This window comes from Vulpes vulpes, chromosome 2 (assembly GCF_048418805.1).
Source record: "Vulpes vulpes isolate BD-2025 chromosome 2, VulVul3, whole genome shotgun sequence".
Lineage (NCBI taxonomy): Eukaryota > Metazoa > Chordata > Mammalia > Carnivora > Canidae > Vulpes > Vulpes vulpes.
In genome coordinates, this window is record NC_132781.1 from 75,462,574 (window position 1) to 75,480,273 (window position 17,700).

The 17,700-nt window shown below is 40.9% G+C and overlaps 1 pseudogene; it reads right to left on the reverse strand.

Annotated features, from left to right (window-relative positions):
• Positions 1-12,950: 12,950 nt before the first annotated feature.
• The window catches only part of LOC112923675 (nucleoside diphosphate kinase B pseudogene), a 44,564-nt pseudogene continuing 39,814 nt past the window's right edge, over positions 12,951-17,700 (reverse strand).

Below are 17,700 nucleotides of genomic sequence, written 5' to 3' on the forward strand. Positions count from 1 at the left end.
TTTGCACCTGAAATTGTCTCTCAGGCACAGTGAAGGGACATTGTACCCCAGTGCAGTTTCTCTCCCTGTGAAAGTTGCCAAGGGGAATCTCTGGGAGGCATATTATTGCCTTTCGAGCCCTAGCACCAAAGTTCTGCTAACCTGGTGATGAAGACTCTAAGGATTTCCTTGGCTCCTAGCAAGAGCTACTTTACCATGCTAACCAAGAGGCTGAGCAATTGGCAGAGCCATTGGCAGGAAGGGTGAAGATCAAAGAAGTAGAAGTAGAAAGTTACATCTCTTGAATCTTTTTCCTGACTCCATTTCATTTTGAGGTGCTGAGTTTCCAAAGACGCTTAATTTACAATCAATGACTACACACCTGTTTCTAAGCTACACCAAGCAGGTACATAACTTGTTCAATAGCTGGACAGACGCACAGCTGAGATGATCTTGGAGAGAGACAGATCCTCTTCGCCCCATTTGAGAAGACCCAACTAAATGAGAACAATGGACTGCTCTGGCAGTCAATCCTTTGAGGAAATTCTGGGACACACCTTCAGATCCTGCCTGTCACAGCCTTGTCAGAGCCATCACTATTTCTTTGCTTTGGTGAAAGCTACTTCTTGCAATAATTGGATTTATTTCAGCAATATCTTCTCATCAGAAAACCCAGGCCTCTAAGTTGCTTGTCTCCACAAAATCCATCTGGCTTCAACAAATCTGTCTTTTCTCATTGCTCTTGGCAATTGGGTGTATGTATCTAATTTCTTTAACCCAACTTATATGTATCACAGTCTCATAATTACATAGTTCTCTGCATCCCAAGCCCAGGAAATAATTTGGCGAGTTGGCACATGTCCCAAGGGTTACTTCTACTGTAGTCAAACTCAGTTCTCTTCTTCCTTAGAAAAGCACCAAGTAGGGGCACCTGGCTGGCTCAGTCAGAGAAGCATGTGACTCTTGACATTGGGGTCTCAAGTTTGAACCCCACACTGGATGTAGAGATTTCTTAAATAAATAAACTTAAAAAAATAAAAGAGAAGCATCAACTAATCTAAGACAGAAAACTGCCAAGCCATCCAGGGCAATTCCTAGAGTGCCAAAGACTACTGTGAGAAAGGGAGATGGGGAGCGGCAGTCATTTCTGTTCCCTTTCTCCAGTCTTCCCAGATCCAGAATCAAATTCTATTCTTGCAGAGGCACAGTAGGTCAAAGGCAGAACCGCAAAGGCCACAATCTGCATCCCAGGTTTTTCCATTCTGTCTCCTTTCTGTACTCCTGGAGCCCCTTTCTCGATCTCTAGGTACCTGTTATTCTCTTCTTCTCCACCTTACTAACTCTTATTTAAAAATTTCCTCAACTCTTTTGGTCACTCTAAACATTGATAGCAATCCAAAGTATTATGTTTCCCAAATGTGTCTCCATTTTAGCAGGGATCAAAATCTCAAATTAAAGCAACAGAGCACTGACCACTGAATAGAAGGCATCACCCAACAGGAACAGATGGGAAGGAAGGGGGCTGCATGAATCCCTAAAATCACACCATGTAGACAAAGGTATAATCCACCTGCACTAAACCAGCCCTGTCTTCAGGCTTTGGGGCAAAAATGACTTCTTTCCTACTGGAATCTCCAAGGTGACTTTATTTTCTCATCAGATCATTGATCAGAAGGTCCAGGCAATTATCCACTGCTGTTTTTTCTTTGTAATCATAAGATTTCCTCAGGCTCATCTGCTCTCTCAGTTACCTTCACATCTCTTTCAGACCATGGGATGTTTGACTCTTGTTCAACTGACTCTATGGCTCTGGGAATGTCAGTGGGACCATCTCATTGCACCTTCAAGTCATTTATACTCTGTGCCCATTGCATGCTGGGTGCAGGCAGGTCCTATGATACTGGTGTTTAGGGACAAGTTTCCTCTCCTTTGGTAGACCTCTACCAAGATGGAGGTTCCATCATTTCCCCTCACTCCATCCTCAGACTTGGTCCAGAGCAGGACATTCATCAGATTTGTTCTTGATCTTCACTTCTGCTCCAAAGATCTTCACCAACTTTAGACTGAGAAAAGCCCAGTCTTTTACAAGCATGCATTCTCTCAAATTTATTGATGAGAAATACTTATTGCCCTAAAATCTTTGAGATTTTAGCCCTTGGTACTCAAAATCCAGATACTGATGCTCCAAGGAAAGGCTTTGGGGACTAAATATATTTTCTCTCCAGCTACGTCCTCTAGCACAAGTTTCATAGTCTATTTTTAAACTGAAAAGCTAGGAATCAATTCTGTCTTTTCATGTCTGCATTTCTACTCTACAAAGCCTATGTTGAGGGCACTGAATACAGAATATTCTCACTACTGCCCAAATGAGAGATGGGTGGAGGTGACAGGACATCCTGGAAACAGAAAATTCCAGATAATCACAGTGAAATCCACTAATACCTCTGCTAGAAGAGCTAAAATTAAAAAGACTGACAATACTAAGTTGCTGAGGTAGCCATCAGATGGATAGATGATTATCCATCTGTCTATACTGCCTTCAGGAGTATAAATTGGAAACCTGCTTACTTTCTACTTGATCTGAAATAGGTATATTTCATGAACCAGCAATTCCACTCTTGGGTCTGTATCAACTGAGTCTTTAGATTCACCAAAAGATAGTGCAAGAGTTTTCACAGTAGTATTATTCATAATAGTTAATACAACAACAGCAACAACAAAACCCCCTGGAAAAATCCTGATGCCTATCAACAGAAGAACTGATAAATTATGGTAGTCTCATGGTGGAATACTACTCAGCAATTAAATTTACATTTGTATGTAATAACATAGATAAAACTTAAAGATAATAGTGTTAAAAAAAGGAGTCAGAAGGGGATCCCTGGGTGGCGCAGCGGTTTAGCGCCTGCCTTTGGCCCAGGGCGCGATCCTGGAGACCCGGGATCGAATCCCACGTCGGGCTCCCGGTGCATGGAGCCTGCTTCTCCCTCTGCCTGTGTCTCTGCCTCTCTCTCTCTCTCTCTCTGTGTGACTATCATAAATAAATAAAAATTAAAAAAAAAAGGAGTCAGACATAAAAAGATATTATTGTATATGATTCCATGTATATGAAGTTCAAAAGCAGGCAAAACTAATCTGTGGCAACAATTAATGACCTTTACGGGTCATTACCTGTTAGAGGGGGCATAAGAGAGTTTGTATTCATTCTGGATAGTGGTGCTGCTGTAGTGCACATACTAAAATCCATTGAGCTGCACACTTTAAGATTTGTGCACTTTCCTATCTGCAAGTTATACCTTGATATCAAAGGAAAAAATATATAATTTAATATATGTGAGATAATAAAAAAATATACTGGTGTCTGCCCTGGCTCCAGGCACAGTGCTCCCCAAACCTTTGCATTTTCCTAGGTGAAAAGAGTGTCTTTTTTCTAATGAAGCGATTCTGAATGTGCTCCAGGATGGCTCCTGGATGGGGGCTGATGGTTCAAAGAGTGTCTTTTTTCTAATGAAGCGATTCTGAATGTGCTCCAGGATGGCTCCTGGATGGGGGCTGATGGTTCAAAAAATCAAACCACAATTAGAAACTTGAAATTTTCAGCTCCAGTCCCCATTATTTTAAGAAAGGAAAAGGGTTGAAAATGGAATTAATGATCAATCATGCCTACACAATGAAGCCTCTATAAAAATCCCAAGAGCACAGAATTTGATGAGCTTCCAGGTTGGTGAACACATCCAGACATAGGAAGGCTGATGCACTCCAACTCAACAGGGACAGAAGCTCCTGGATTCGGACCCTCCTAGACCTCGCCCTATGTATCTCTTCATCTGCCTATTCATCTGTATCCTTTATCATATCCTTTAATAAACTGATGAACCTAAGTAAATGTATCCCTGAGTTCTGTGAGCTGTTCTAGCAAATCAATTGAACCTGAGGAAGGGGTTGTGGAACCTTCTATTTGTAGCCAAATCAGGCAGACATTATAGAGCAACTACTACTTGGGTTGTAGGGGACCTACTACTTGTGTTTGGCATCTGGAGCAGGGAGGGAGCAGTCTTATAGGACTGAGCCCATAACCTTTGGGATCCGACACTAACTCCAGGTAGACACAGTTAGAATTGAATTAGATTGTAGGGGTCAGGGCAGCCCGGGTAGCTCAGCGGTTTAGCACTGCCTTCAGCCCAGGGCATGATCCTGGAGGCCCGGGATTGAGTCCCACGTCGGGCTCCCTGTATGGAGCCTGCTTCTGCCTCTCTCTCTCTCTCTCTCTAATAAATAAATAAATAAAAATATTAAAAAAAAAAAAAAGATTGTAGGGGTCAAGGTGCCTGACTGACTCAGTCAGTAGAACCTGCAACTCTTTATCTCGGGGAGGGTGTGAGTTCAAGCCCCATGTTGGGTGTAGAGATTACTTAAAATTTATTTTAAAGAAATCTTTAAAAAATGAATTGTAGGGAACTCCACTCTGTTACAGAGAATTGCTTGGTGTAGGGATAAACCTACACATTTGGTGACCAGAGGTGAATTATTTTATAGTAGTAGTAAAGGAGACACACAGGAGGGGAAGATTGAGTTTTTCCAGTTCATTAAAATATGATCCTGCCTTACAGTCTATGTTGTCAGTGCTCAAAGAGTTGTATATGGATGTAACGGACGTGGAGGAGGAAGGACAAAACCTGCCTTGGGGAGTCAGGGAAGGCTTTCACAGAGATGGGAATGCTTGAAGCAGGACTTGAGGGGCTTATAGGCATTGCCAGCTAGACGTAAGGGTAGAGCAGAGAAACAGAGCATAGAAAGGCAGGGAGGCCTAGCATATTTGAAGATTACAAAGTTTGTTATTTCTAGAGCATAAAATGCAACAACAAAGGATTTTTAAAAAGTATGAAATTGGTGTAGGATAAGACTGTTTACATAGAAAGGGAGCCAATTCTATTGTTCTGGATGTGAATCCACTGAAGGTGAACAAAGGATTGATGTATATAGAGCTGCTTTGGGGGCATTGTGGTGGATGGGTGGCCAGGAAATGTGTCTGGAGTCAGAGAGACCAGTAAAGGAGGCTGGTGTCTTGTCCATAAAAGAAATGATGAAAACTTGAAAAAAAGAAGGCAACAACGGTAGGAATGGAGAAGCAAATGTGGATATGAGAAAGATATCAGGGGCTAATGGCCAGGACTTGACAAAGGGCCAAGGAAGGACCCATACCAACAGGACTTAGGAGGTCTCTGGTCAAAGAGAAGCCTACAAAAAGACTGAGAAGTTACTAGAGAGGAAAAGAATCGAAGTGAGCAGAGACAGGAAGGGGGGTAGGGGAGACATGAAAGAGACACATGGGGACATGAAGGAGATACATTCCCACTATGGAGGGGTTCATAATCCACTAAGCCAGTTAGATCAGGATGAAAATACACCTCAAATTACAAGAAGGGTATAGTTTGAGCCGAAGAGAAGATCTGGGGGTTTCTTTCTGGTTTTTCCACTTTTGCACAATTCTTCTTCCAAAGGCTTGAATTCTCTTTCTATAAAACAGGCAACTATGAGATTATCTTATTATAGGTAATAATATAATTATATGTAATATAATTAGCAGAGTTGTTTTCTTAGTTGAATGAAGTTATGTCTGTAGGATTCTTTGAAGTCCTAGGGAAACAGGGCATTCTTATTTTCTTTCTCCTCATTTTTCCATCATCTATAAATTTTTTTAAAAAGATCTTACTTATTTGAGAGAAAATGAGAGGGCACTTCTCTCAGGAGGGAATGGCAGAGGGAGAGGGAGAAGCAGGCTGAGGCTGCCCTCTGAGTGGCTAGTCCGACTTGGGGCTTGATCCCATGACTCTGGGACCATGACCTGAGCTGAAGGCTGCCACTTAATGGACTGACCCACCCAGGGGCCCTTCTATCATCTGTAAAATTAATAGCTTTCAACATTTGTTAATTTCACTCTGGTCTGAAAAATAAAACTAGATTTAAAATTTCTTGACCTCTAGATATGGCCTCTGAGAAACTTGTTTCAAATGACCACTAACATTCAGCCACTCATATCCAATGTGTTTAAATTATTTTTCACATATTGGAAGAGACAATCAAATTTTCACAAATATGAATCATACGCCCACATTTTAAATATGAGAAATCCGCACTACTCTTTGAATATTTGTTTTTTTGAGCCCTGAAGCTTCTAGAACTCACCTATTTTTAGAAAATATTGCCGTGTGTTCAAAACGCTTTTATTGGTACTGATAAAATATTTAGTAATATCATTTGCCTGAGCTTATTTAATAATTTAGCAAGTCCACCTAAAGAAATCTGGACATTGTCCTAAGGCCTATAGTACAAAACTGACCACCTTTTGAGGAAAATTCTGAGAAGTACTCAGGAACCAGAGAAAAACACATGTGAATACCGCTTCTCCCCCCTAATTTTCCACCCAAGTTTAGGACGATGTAAGGAGATATTTATAAAACACTTATTATCATAGCACATTGTCCATTTATTTTTCTATATCAGCTTACATCATTTCTGTTATTCAGAGGTGCATTTAGTTTTTCAGTGCATTGTATTATTTATAAATGGTGATTTTTGCAATGGCATCATCACCTACGTTTATGACCACTTGTCGATAAGAAATTGCTATTAGGTCTCTCTCCGCAGAGATGTCATTATCATTATTTATGTTTGGAATAATGCAGGGACACAACAGTTCTTTTTTTTTTTTTTTTTTAAGATTTTATTTATTTATTCATGAGAGACACACAGAGAGAGGCAGGCAGAGACATAGGCAGAGGGAGAAGCAGGCTCCATGCAGGGAGCCCGATGCGGGACTCGATCCCTGGTCTCCAGGATCACACCCTGGGCCGGAGGCAGCCACTCAACCACTGAGTCACCCAGGTGTCCCACAACAGTTCTTGTTAAGTGGTGCTGAAGTTATGAAAACAAATCCTACCAACCTAGAGATAAGGGGATGGAATTAGCCTCATCTTCTCCGAGAGATTTATTTGGTGACCAGTTTAATGTGCCAGAGGAGATAAGATGTTGGAATATACTTTGTGAACTTATAGAATGTTCTATAATTGCTGTGGCAGTGGTAAGGAAGCTAGAATTGAGTTTTTACCCTGTTTTTAATGTTTTGAAGAGTACCTATTGTACAGTAAGCACTCACTGAATATTTGTTGAACGAATGGATGATTGAATAAATAGAAATTGTCTTTCTAAGACCTTGTGAATTGTGGGGTAAGAGTAGAAGGCCATTATGAAAACTAAGATTAGTCAACTGTGGATTGACGAGAGGTTGCTAACTGGCAGAAAACAATTTATCAGCCTGTACCCTTGCTATTGTTTTTGGGGAATTGGGAATTGGTTATTTGGGTAAGTGGTGATCAAATACTATCTGCTCGTTCTATGTTGCAAGAATATATTTGAGGTAAGATAGCACCTGATAAAACTATTGCCTCAGTAATGATTCCCTTAGGCAGTGGTCAAGATGTACTTCTACTAAACGCCATGTTGTAAGGTCAGATTAGAGCAATCTAGTTGTACAATACATTCTGTTCTACTATGTTAACATCTCATTTCATGCCTACATCTCTAGCTTAATATTTTCAAATTTCATACATGTGTGCTTCTCTTTCTTTTTTTGTACTTGTAAAACTTAATGTAAGGCATGCTTTTTCATAAGCAGGTTTAATTAAATTCATTTGCTGTAATAGAGAAAGGCCCTGACCCTTGGAGTTAATCATGGAAGGAGGGGAGAGAGCTCCCTGTACCCTGATTTCAGGCCCAAACTGTTCTGTGAAGGCTCTGAGCTACACCCACAATGTCTAGGGTGATAAGAGGATAATGGTACTTTGGACTTGAGCCTTATAAACTAAGCCTAACATATCTGAAATATCAAAAGGAAGACAAATACAATTTTATATCTTTAAGCAGATAAAAGATGAGGGGTAGAGAATTCTCCTTAAGGGTAAACTATTCTTTTATTTCCTCTGAATTTCATGTAGAACAACAGGCTATATTTCCATTATTTAGAGTTGCATAGCAATGCACTCTAAAACATAGTGGTTTGGAGACTCTCAAGCAGCTGCAGTTGGGTAGTGACCTGGCTGGAACCTTCAAGAAGGTGTCATTCATATATCTGGAGCTGCAGCAGATTTGACTAGAAGGCTGGGACCTCTATGTACATGGCCTCTCCTTCTATGTGGTCTCTTCAGTAGTGTAGCCTGACTTCTTATGTGGTAGCTCAGAGCTCCCAAAAGTGCAACCTAGATCTGACACAAGGCCACTTCTGGCACATTCTTTTTTTTTTTTTTTTTTTAAAGACTTATTTATTTATTTATTTATGATGGACAGAGAGAGAGAGAGAGAGAGGCAGAGACACAGGAGGAGGGAGAAGCAGGCTCCATGCCGGGAGCCCGACCTGGGACTCGATCCCGGGACTCTAGGATCGCGCCCTGGGCCAAAGGCAGGCGCTAAACCGCTGAGCCACCCAGGGATCCCCTACTTCTGGCACATTCTATTGGACACGTGAGTCACAGGGCTAGCTCAGATTTCTTGTTAGAGAGGACTATACAAGTATTTAATGCCAGAAGGCGTGGTTCTTTGGGGGCTATCTTTAGAGACTGGCTACCACGTCATCTTCTAGAATGGATGGACTTTATATGTGTGTCTCCAAGGAGCTAAACTGTCCTGAATGATAATGTGTAAGAGATAGACAGTATATTACTTTTAATTTCTGGTAAAGGGATGCACGTGTATTGGTGTGCAAATAGACAAGAGATTAGGACACAAGACTCTGAAAATAGCTGGACAGTTGTTCTCTTGAATGAAAGGAGATTATAAAAAACAAACTGGATTGGGTTTGCTATGCCTGACCTGGCGCTAGCCTGTGATCCTAAAGAATATTGAATTGTTTCCACCTCGTGAGAAACTGTTTACCCAGTTGGGGCAAGTTTAGCCCTGTTGGTTGGGAATGAGATATTCCTGCTGTCAATTATTCTGGGAAAAGTTAGGTCTTGGAACAAAAGACTAGGCTGCTGAAAGGGGGCTTTATACAGGTGTGAGTGGGGGAATTCCTTCCTCTACTCGAACCTGAATTCTTGGCAAAGAAGATATACACTTGGCAAAGAAGACTCACTCATGAGGTCAGGAAAGAAGTAAAGGTCAGTGGCCTCACTACGTGATTGTAGGCTAGGGTTTAAGCAAAGCTGTGCTCCACACGGGAGTTATGTGGAAGGTTCAAGGCCTGTGAAGATTTTCGGCCTATGTTATAATTCCTTCGTGTTAACCACCAGCTTCCAGAAAATCTTTGTTAAGCATCACAGCCTGGTTTCAGCTAGTACTCTGTAGAAACAAGGGAGGGGGCTGTGCCAGATTAGGATGAAGCAGTATAAGAGAAAGCAGTAGCAACCAGAGGGAGAACACTTAGGAACCTCTGGGAGGAGGGATTTGGCACACCAACTGGTGGCCCAAGATGGCTCAGAGATGGCCTGATCATTACTAAGGAGGTATGGGCCAACTGGATGGATTTTGGAAGCAAGTAAATTTTTCTAGCAATTTCTGTGATACTTGGTGTGTACTAACACTAGGTTTCCTGAAAGCAAACTAAATGAGGGCTTAAGTTGATTTAATTAGGCAACAAGAAGAAAAAGCAACACTATTTGTAGTCCCTGTTGGGAAAGGCCTAGCCTTTGCATTTAGTTTACAGGATATGTAAGACCTATGTCTCTCTGTCTGTCTACCTATCACATGTGTGTAAAGGGATTTAAAAAGTCCTTTAATATTTACCTATAGTAATCATTCTTTGCCATGATTTTTTTTCCAAGTAACCTATGCCCAACATGGGGCTTGAACTCATGGCCCCCAAGATCAAGAGTTACATGCTCTACTGACTGAGCCAACCAGATGAACTAGGCATGATTCTTTTTTTTTTTTTTTTTCCATTACGATTCTTTCAAATTAAATTCCCCATGCAACAATTTGACAGCTAAGAGAGATTTTGGCACAATCTTTCTTTTTTTTTTTAACTTTGAGCTTCATGAAGACATATCTATTGAAAGCTGAAAGCTGTCATTAGAATCAGCCCTTAAGCTGACCAAAAACCGTAACAGATCACTTTGGATTTCTGGAGATAAACTCACCTAGCGCCAAATAATCCTCTCCAGTCATGCTCTGGTCACAAGAAAACCCTCCCCTGTTTGCATTTTCTATTATCCTTTCTGGCTTCTACTAGTACTGTACATAGATGAATGCATGAGCTTTGTCTCCGGGCTGGCACTGACATCTGAGCTTTGCCACTTCATTTCATCCTATCATCTCCCCATGTTTTTCTTGAGCTGTAGCATTGTTTGCTTTATGTTCTGGTTTCATAGAGGCAGTTGCTTCATTATGTTTTAGAGATTCATGATAGAATACTTGATCACAATTATTATCTGCTTATAGACACATTATTCCCTTGCATATTCTTTGTCTACCATTTGGTTTCTTGCACTTTTCCACTTTTTTTTTTCCTTAGAGGATCTTTGTACAGTTCCTTGCACTGGTTTCTATTCTTCAGCATTGCAGGAAATGAGTTTTTTCTTGAGCTCTTTAGAGAAAGTTTGTAAGGGGAAGTGTCAGGCTACTTGAAATTTTTCTTGATTTTTTAAGATTTATTTATTTATTTTAGAGGGAGGGGAGGGGCAGAGGGAGATGGGGAGAGAATCTTAAGCAGACTCTGTGCTGAGCTTGGAGCTCCCAGTCTCATGATCCTGAGATCACAACCTGGGCTGAAACCAAGAGTCCGATGTTTAACTGACTGTGCCAGCCAGGCACCCCTGATTTGGGGTTTTGAGTTTGTTGAGTTTATTTCTCCCTAACCAATCAAGATAAACAGCAGTGAAGTTTTTACAACCCAAGGACTCTTTTGTGCTACTGCAGAGACAGTTTCTTGCAAACATGGCCAGTCTCTGGTTCCTAGGAAGACTCATCTCTGTCTTTTAACACCAAACAGGATCTAGGGAAGCTGTTGGTACCAGCGAATGCACACTTGCCCCAATATTGTGAATGAGGGGAGTTAGGTTTTGCCCCTCAATTTCAGGGATTGTACCCAGATCTTTCTGAGATACATAGCTACTGTGTCCCCTGGCTGTAGGGTTTTTTTTCTGCTTGCTTCCACATGCCCCCTTAAGTAATTTTTACTGCTTTGGGCAGTCCTTCCAATAAAGTGGAAACCTGGGGTTTCAGCTATCTCCTACTTTCTAGGAATAAGAATTTGTGTCTTTGTTTTTCTGTCTTTTTGTTGCTTTTGGCTGATATCAGTGAAGAGAAGAGAAATGCTTTATATCACCATGTTTGAACCAGAAATAGAAACTCATAGGCTTTCAAGTCAGACAGAATTGGATTTGAATCTTGGCTCCACTACTCACTGTGTGACCTTGGCAAGTTATTTAACCGTTTTGTTCTTCAATTTCCTTATCTTTAAAATGGCCATCTCTATAAGGGCTGTTAAGAGAGTTAAATGAGGTGATGCTTTTAAAGTTCCCAGGACAACACTTGACACCTAGTAGGTACTCAATAAAGAGGAGTTATGACTATTAGTGTCATGGCCACCAACTGGCTCTGTTGAACGTCTAGCCTGCTGTTCTTTGGGAAAAATATTCTTCTAAATTAAAATAGTCACCTTGAAGAGATCAGGGTTTCCAAAAATGTGTTCAACAGGGCACATATAAGAAATGGTTCCCAGGTATGACTCAACAACAAAGGGGGGGGGCGGTGGATTTCATGGCCTAAGGGACACCATGTACTATAATCCACCCCTTTCAGGAATCACAAGGCACATAAATCCATGATGGTGTTGCAATAGGTCCCATCATGGAGGAATGCAATACACATTATCATAGAGCACAGAGAGTGTTCTGACACATTTATGGGAGAGAGTCTCTCCCACACATTCAGGTAAGTGTCTCAAAGGACGATGAAAGAACTGACAACTCTCCTCCCACAGAGAGAAACTGCAGAACTTTACCATTAAGTCTGGGAGTCCTTCTGGGATAGCAAAGGACACTGCTCTTCAGAAATACTCTGATTTCTTATTTTGGTAAGCATAGCACTTACACATGCTGGGCACTACTCTAAGTGCCTTCACATATACTAACTCACTGAGTCTACAACTGTTTGAAGAGTTTATTTATTCCCCTTGAAAAAAGAAGAAAGAATTCTTTCCCAAAGAATAAAGAAAGCGTTCCCTTCCCTGATAAGAAGGATCTAGATGGAAAAAGTCCTTGAAAGAGGAATGTTGCCTTCCTAGTGTGGGTGTAAATGTTACTGGCTTAATTTATGTATTCACTGGTAAAGGAACCAGCGTGTAATGCAACTCACATTGGTGGAATATTGAAAGAGAAAATCATGTAAGGACAAACTTGGTCCCACTGATTCTTGGGACCTAGGCCTCAGCTATCTACTGCTCATGCCTTTCAGGTTTTGCAAGTGGTCCCAACACCCGGGAAAGAGAAGGAAAGGAAGCAGGATTGAACAAAGGGAGAAGCTGAGTTGTGATGTAGACTCAGCAAAAGGCTTCAAACCAATCCCACAGGGAGATGTAGATAGGAAATAGTTCGCAGAGTTGTCCCAAATTGAAGTGAGAGGTTGGGCCTTTACTTGGGCCGCATTCAATGACTTTTGATTAGTCATTGAATGTGGGTTATCCTTTAAAGAAGCTGATTTTGGGAAAGGCAGTTTTTATCATCAAAGGCAGTCCCCAGAGAGGGCTGACACTTGAGCACTGTCTTCTTGCCACATTTCCAGGAGCTGGGAGAAAAAGTCCTTCATTCCAGGCGAGGACCCACGTGGTACATTTCCAGGCAGAAAGTTTTGGTTTTTTTTTTGTTTTTTTTTCCAGATAGGAAGTTTTAATGCACGGACTGTGGAGAGGTGAACTCCATAATCCAGGAGTGAGCTCCCTCCCAAGTGGTACCAAAGGGGACTGATGCTTTGCCCGCCTCTTATTCATAGATCCAGTCAAAAGCACAAGACTTGCAGTCAACCAATTCTTTAGACTTAAACCATAGGCTGATTTTTTCTCTCAGCACTTTTTACTGAATCACTGCCGTTATTAATGTTCCTGCTAACTTGAATGCAGAAGTCCCCATGAATGGTGCATGGGTTAGAATCTGCTGGATTGATCTCCCCAAGCATCACTTACCCCATTTCCATCACGTTTAGCCCTCTCAGACCATGGTCACCACCAGTTCTGAGTTCATGTACTTCACCAGCCCTGGGAAGAATGGACACAGTCTTTCAGGCCATTGTAGTGCTGCTTCAAGAGTTCCTCAGAGACCTGAAGGAGCTTCATGGCCACAAAGTGGAGTATCTTCTGCTTGAAAGCTTTACAATCTCACCCACCAATCCATGCTGCATGCACATTGGCTTGATGGCAATGAAGGTGTGCTCCATGTCAGCTATGGTTGAAGCAGGCAGGGATGGAACTGGCTCAAGAGGAGGCAAAAGTATTTAATTTTGATGAAGTCCAATGGATTTATCTTTTTATTTTGTCATTTGTGTTTTTGGTATATATATATAAAATCATTGCCAAATCCAAGGGGTGTGTGTGTGTGTGTGTGTGTGTGTGTGTGTGTGTGTATGAAATCATTACCAAATCCAAGGTTGTGAAGCTACACACCAGTTTTCTTCTAAAAGTTTTATAATTTTGACTCTTACATTTAGGTCTTTGATCAACTTTGAATTAATATTTGTACATGGTATGATATTGAAGTTCAACTTAATTCTTTAGTATGTGAATATCCATTTGTCCCAGCATGATCTGGTGAATTTTATTATCATTGAATTGTCTTGGCACTCTTGTTGAAAATCAGTTGACCATAAATGTAAGCATTTTTTGTTGGACTCTTAATTCAGTTTCATCAAACTATATATCAATTCTTATGTACTGTCTATATTACTGAAGCTTTGTAGTAGGGTTTTTTTTTAAGTTTCATTTAAAAAAAATTTTATTTATTCATGAGACAGAGAGAGAGAGAGAGAGAGAGAGGCAGAGACACAGGCAGAGGGAGAAGCAGGCTCCATGCAGGGAGCCTAACGTGGGACTCAATCCCAGGTCGCCAGGATCAGGCCCTGGGCTGAAGGCAGCACTAAACTGCTGAGCCTCCTGAGCTGCCCTTTTTTTAATTTTTAAATTCAAATTCCAGTTAGTTAACATACCGTGTAATGTTAGTTTCATGTGTACCATACAGTGATTCAACACTTCCGTATGATACCTAGTGCTCATCACAACCAATGTACTCCTTAATCCCCATCACTTTTTTTTTTTTTATGATAGTCACAGAGAGAGAGCGGGGGGCGGGGGGGGCAGAGACATAGGCAGAGGGAGAAGCAGGCTCCATGCACTGGGAGCCCGACATGGGATTTGATCCCGGGTCTCCAGGATCGCGCCCTGGGCCAAAGGCAGGCGCCAAACCGCTGCGCCACCCGGGGATCCCCCCCATCACTTTTTAAACTCATCTCCCTCCCCACCTTCCCTCTAGTAACCATTGGTTTGTTCTCTATTGTTCTTGGTTTGCCTCTCTTTTCTTCCCCCTTTGCTCATTTGTTTTGTTTCTTAAATTCCAAATATGGATGAAATCATATGGCATTTTACTTTCTCCGACTGACTTATTTCACTTAGCATAATACTCTCTAGCTAGCTCTCCACGTTGTTGCAAATGGCAAGATTTCATTCTTTTTTATGGCTGAGTAATATTCTAGTGGTGTGTGTGTGTACCACATCTTCTTTATCCATTCTTTAGTCAGTGGACACTTGAGCTGTCTCTGTAATTTGGCTATTGTAGATAATCCTGATATAAACACCGGGATGCATATATTCCTTTGAGTTAGTTATTTTTTTGTTTTCTTTGGGTAAATACCTAGTAGTGCAATTGCTAGATCTTAGGGTAGTTCTATTTTTAACTTTTTGAGGAACCTCCATACTGTTTTCCAGTTTGCATTCCCACCAACAGTGCAAGAGGGCTCCTCCTTCTCCACATCCTCACCAACACCTGTTTCTTATGTTGTTGATTTTAGCCATTCTGACAGGTGTGAGGTGATATCTCCTTGTAGTTTTGATTTGTATTTCCCTGATGATCAGTGATGTTGAGCATCTTTTTATGTGTCTGTTTGCCATTTGTGTATCCTTGGAAAAAAGTCTCTCCGTGCCTTCTGCCCGTTTTTTTTTAACTGGATTATTCATTTTGGGGGCGTTGTTTTATAAGTTCTTTATATATTTTGGATATTAACTCTTTATCAGACATGTCAATTGCAAATATCTTCTCCCATTCCCTACATTGCCTTTTAGTTTTGTTGATTGTTCCTTTGCTGTGCAGAAATTTTTTATTTTGAGACACCTGGGTGGCTCAGTGGTTGAGCATCTGCCTTTGGCTCAAGGTGTGATCCCAGGATCCTGGGATCGATTCCTGAATCAGGCTTTCCATGAGGAGCCTACTTCTCTCTCTGCCTATGTCTCTGCCTCTCTCTGTGTGTCTCTCATGAATAAATAAATAAAATCTTAAAAGAGAAGAAACTTTTATATTGAGGAAGTCTCAATAGCTTATTTTTTGTTTTGTTTCCCCTGCTTGAGACATATTAGAAACTGTAGTAAGTTTTTAAATCAGTGAGTCTTCTAACTTTGTTCTTTTTCAAGGTTTTGGCTTTGAGTCCCTTGAATTTCCAAATGCATTTAGGATCAGCTTACCAATTTCTGCAAGAAGGGAGCCAGGATTCTGATAGGGAATATGTGAAATCTGTAGATCAATTTGGGGAGTATTGCCATCTTAACAATAATAAGTGTTCTGATCCATAACCACAGATGACTTCCCATTTATTTGAAACTTTAATTTCAACAATATTTTACAAGTTTTCAGCACACAAGTCTTGTACCTCTTTTGTTAAATTTATTCCTAGATATTTTATTCTTTTTAGTGTTATTATAAATGAAGTTATTTTCTTAACTTCATTTCTGGATTGTTCATGCTGGTGTATAGAAATACAATTGATTTTTGTATCTGTATCCTGTAAACTTATTGAACTTGCTTATTAGTTCAAAGTTTTTTTGTGCATATTTCTTAGTATTTTCTTGACAAGATCATGTCAACTTTGTTTTTTTTTTAAAGATTTTATTTATTTATTTATTCATGAAAGAGAGAGAGAGAGAGAGAGAGAGAGAGGCAGAGACACAGGCAGAGGGAGAAGCAGGCGCCATGCAGGAAGACTCCAGGATCCTGAGACTCCAGGGTCACATCCCAAGCCAAAGGCAGATGCTGAACAGCTGAGCCACCCAATCATGTCAACTTTGAATAGAGATAATTGTGCTTCTTTCTTTTTTAGTCAAGGTGATTTTATTTCTTTTTCCTGTCTAATTTTCTAGGCTAGAACCTTCAGCACCATGTTGAGTAGAGGTAGTAAGAGCAGACATCCTTGTCTTATTCCTTATCTTAGAGAGATAGCATTTAACATTTTTCATTGTTAAATATGTTAGCTATGGGTTGTTTTGTAATACTCTTGCATTAATTTGCTTTTGTCTTTAAAAAATTTTATTTATTTAAGTAATTTCTATAGCCACCATGAGGCTCAAATGCATGACTCCAAGATCAAGAGTCACATGCTCTTCCAACTGAGCCAGCCAAGTGCCCCTATCTTGCTTTTGACTGTAAGATACAGAACATCCTGACTTACACTGACTAAAACAATAAGAGATTCACTGTATCACTGGTGGGTAAGTCTAGAGTAAGGATGGGCTCCAGTAACAGTGGGGATCAATTTCTTGATGATGTCCTCTAGAATTTAGGTTCTTTTCCACTCCTTCACTCTGCTGTCCTCAGCTTCATCCTACTGGTGATTTTCCTTAGGGTTGTAAATTACCTGCCAGGATCATCAGAGCTACACGGCAGTGCTTCCTTATTGAGGCTCACCTGGCTTTTCTTACAGAGAGGTGTGAGGGAGACACAGGGAAAAAGAGAGAGAAAATGTTCCTCCCAACCACAGACTCTTCATACTCTGTTTATTTATTCATCTATTAAAATTTTTACTTATTTATTCATCAGAGACACACAGAGAGAGAGTCAGAGACACAGGCAGAAGGAGAAGCAGGCTTCCCATGGGTAGCTCGATATGAGATTCCATCCCAGGACCCCAGGACCATGACCTGAGCTGAAGGCAGACACTCAACCACTAAGCCACCCATGTGTCCCTACTCTACTGTTTAATTGGGCCAAATACCCATTTAGATTGCACACCCACCTCTGGATCAATAATAATCATCAGGGGAACCGAGATGTCTCTGATTTCCCGTCATCACTCCTCAGTATATTACAGAACAGGAAATAAGCTAGGGAGATGGAGGAGGACTATAAATACTACCTTTTCTCCTATTAAAATCCTATCAAGTTGTGGTGGAATGGTTCTGCATTTTGATTGTGGTGGTGGTTACATGGATCTATACATGTGATAAAATTGCATAGAACCACACACACACACACACACACAAGAATGCATGTGTAACTGATAAAATCTAAATGAGCTTTGTGGCTTGTACAAATATAAATTTCATGGTTTTTTTTTTAATTTTTTATTTATTTATGATAGGAACACAGTGAGAGAGAGAGGCAGAGACACAGGCAGAGGGAGAAGCAGGCTCCATGCACCGGGAGCCGGACGTGGGATTCGATCCCGAATCTCCAGGATCACGCCCTGGGCCAAAGGCAA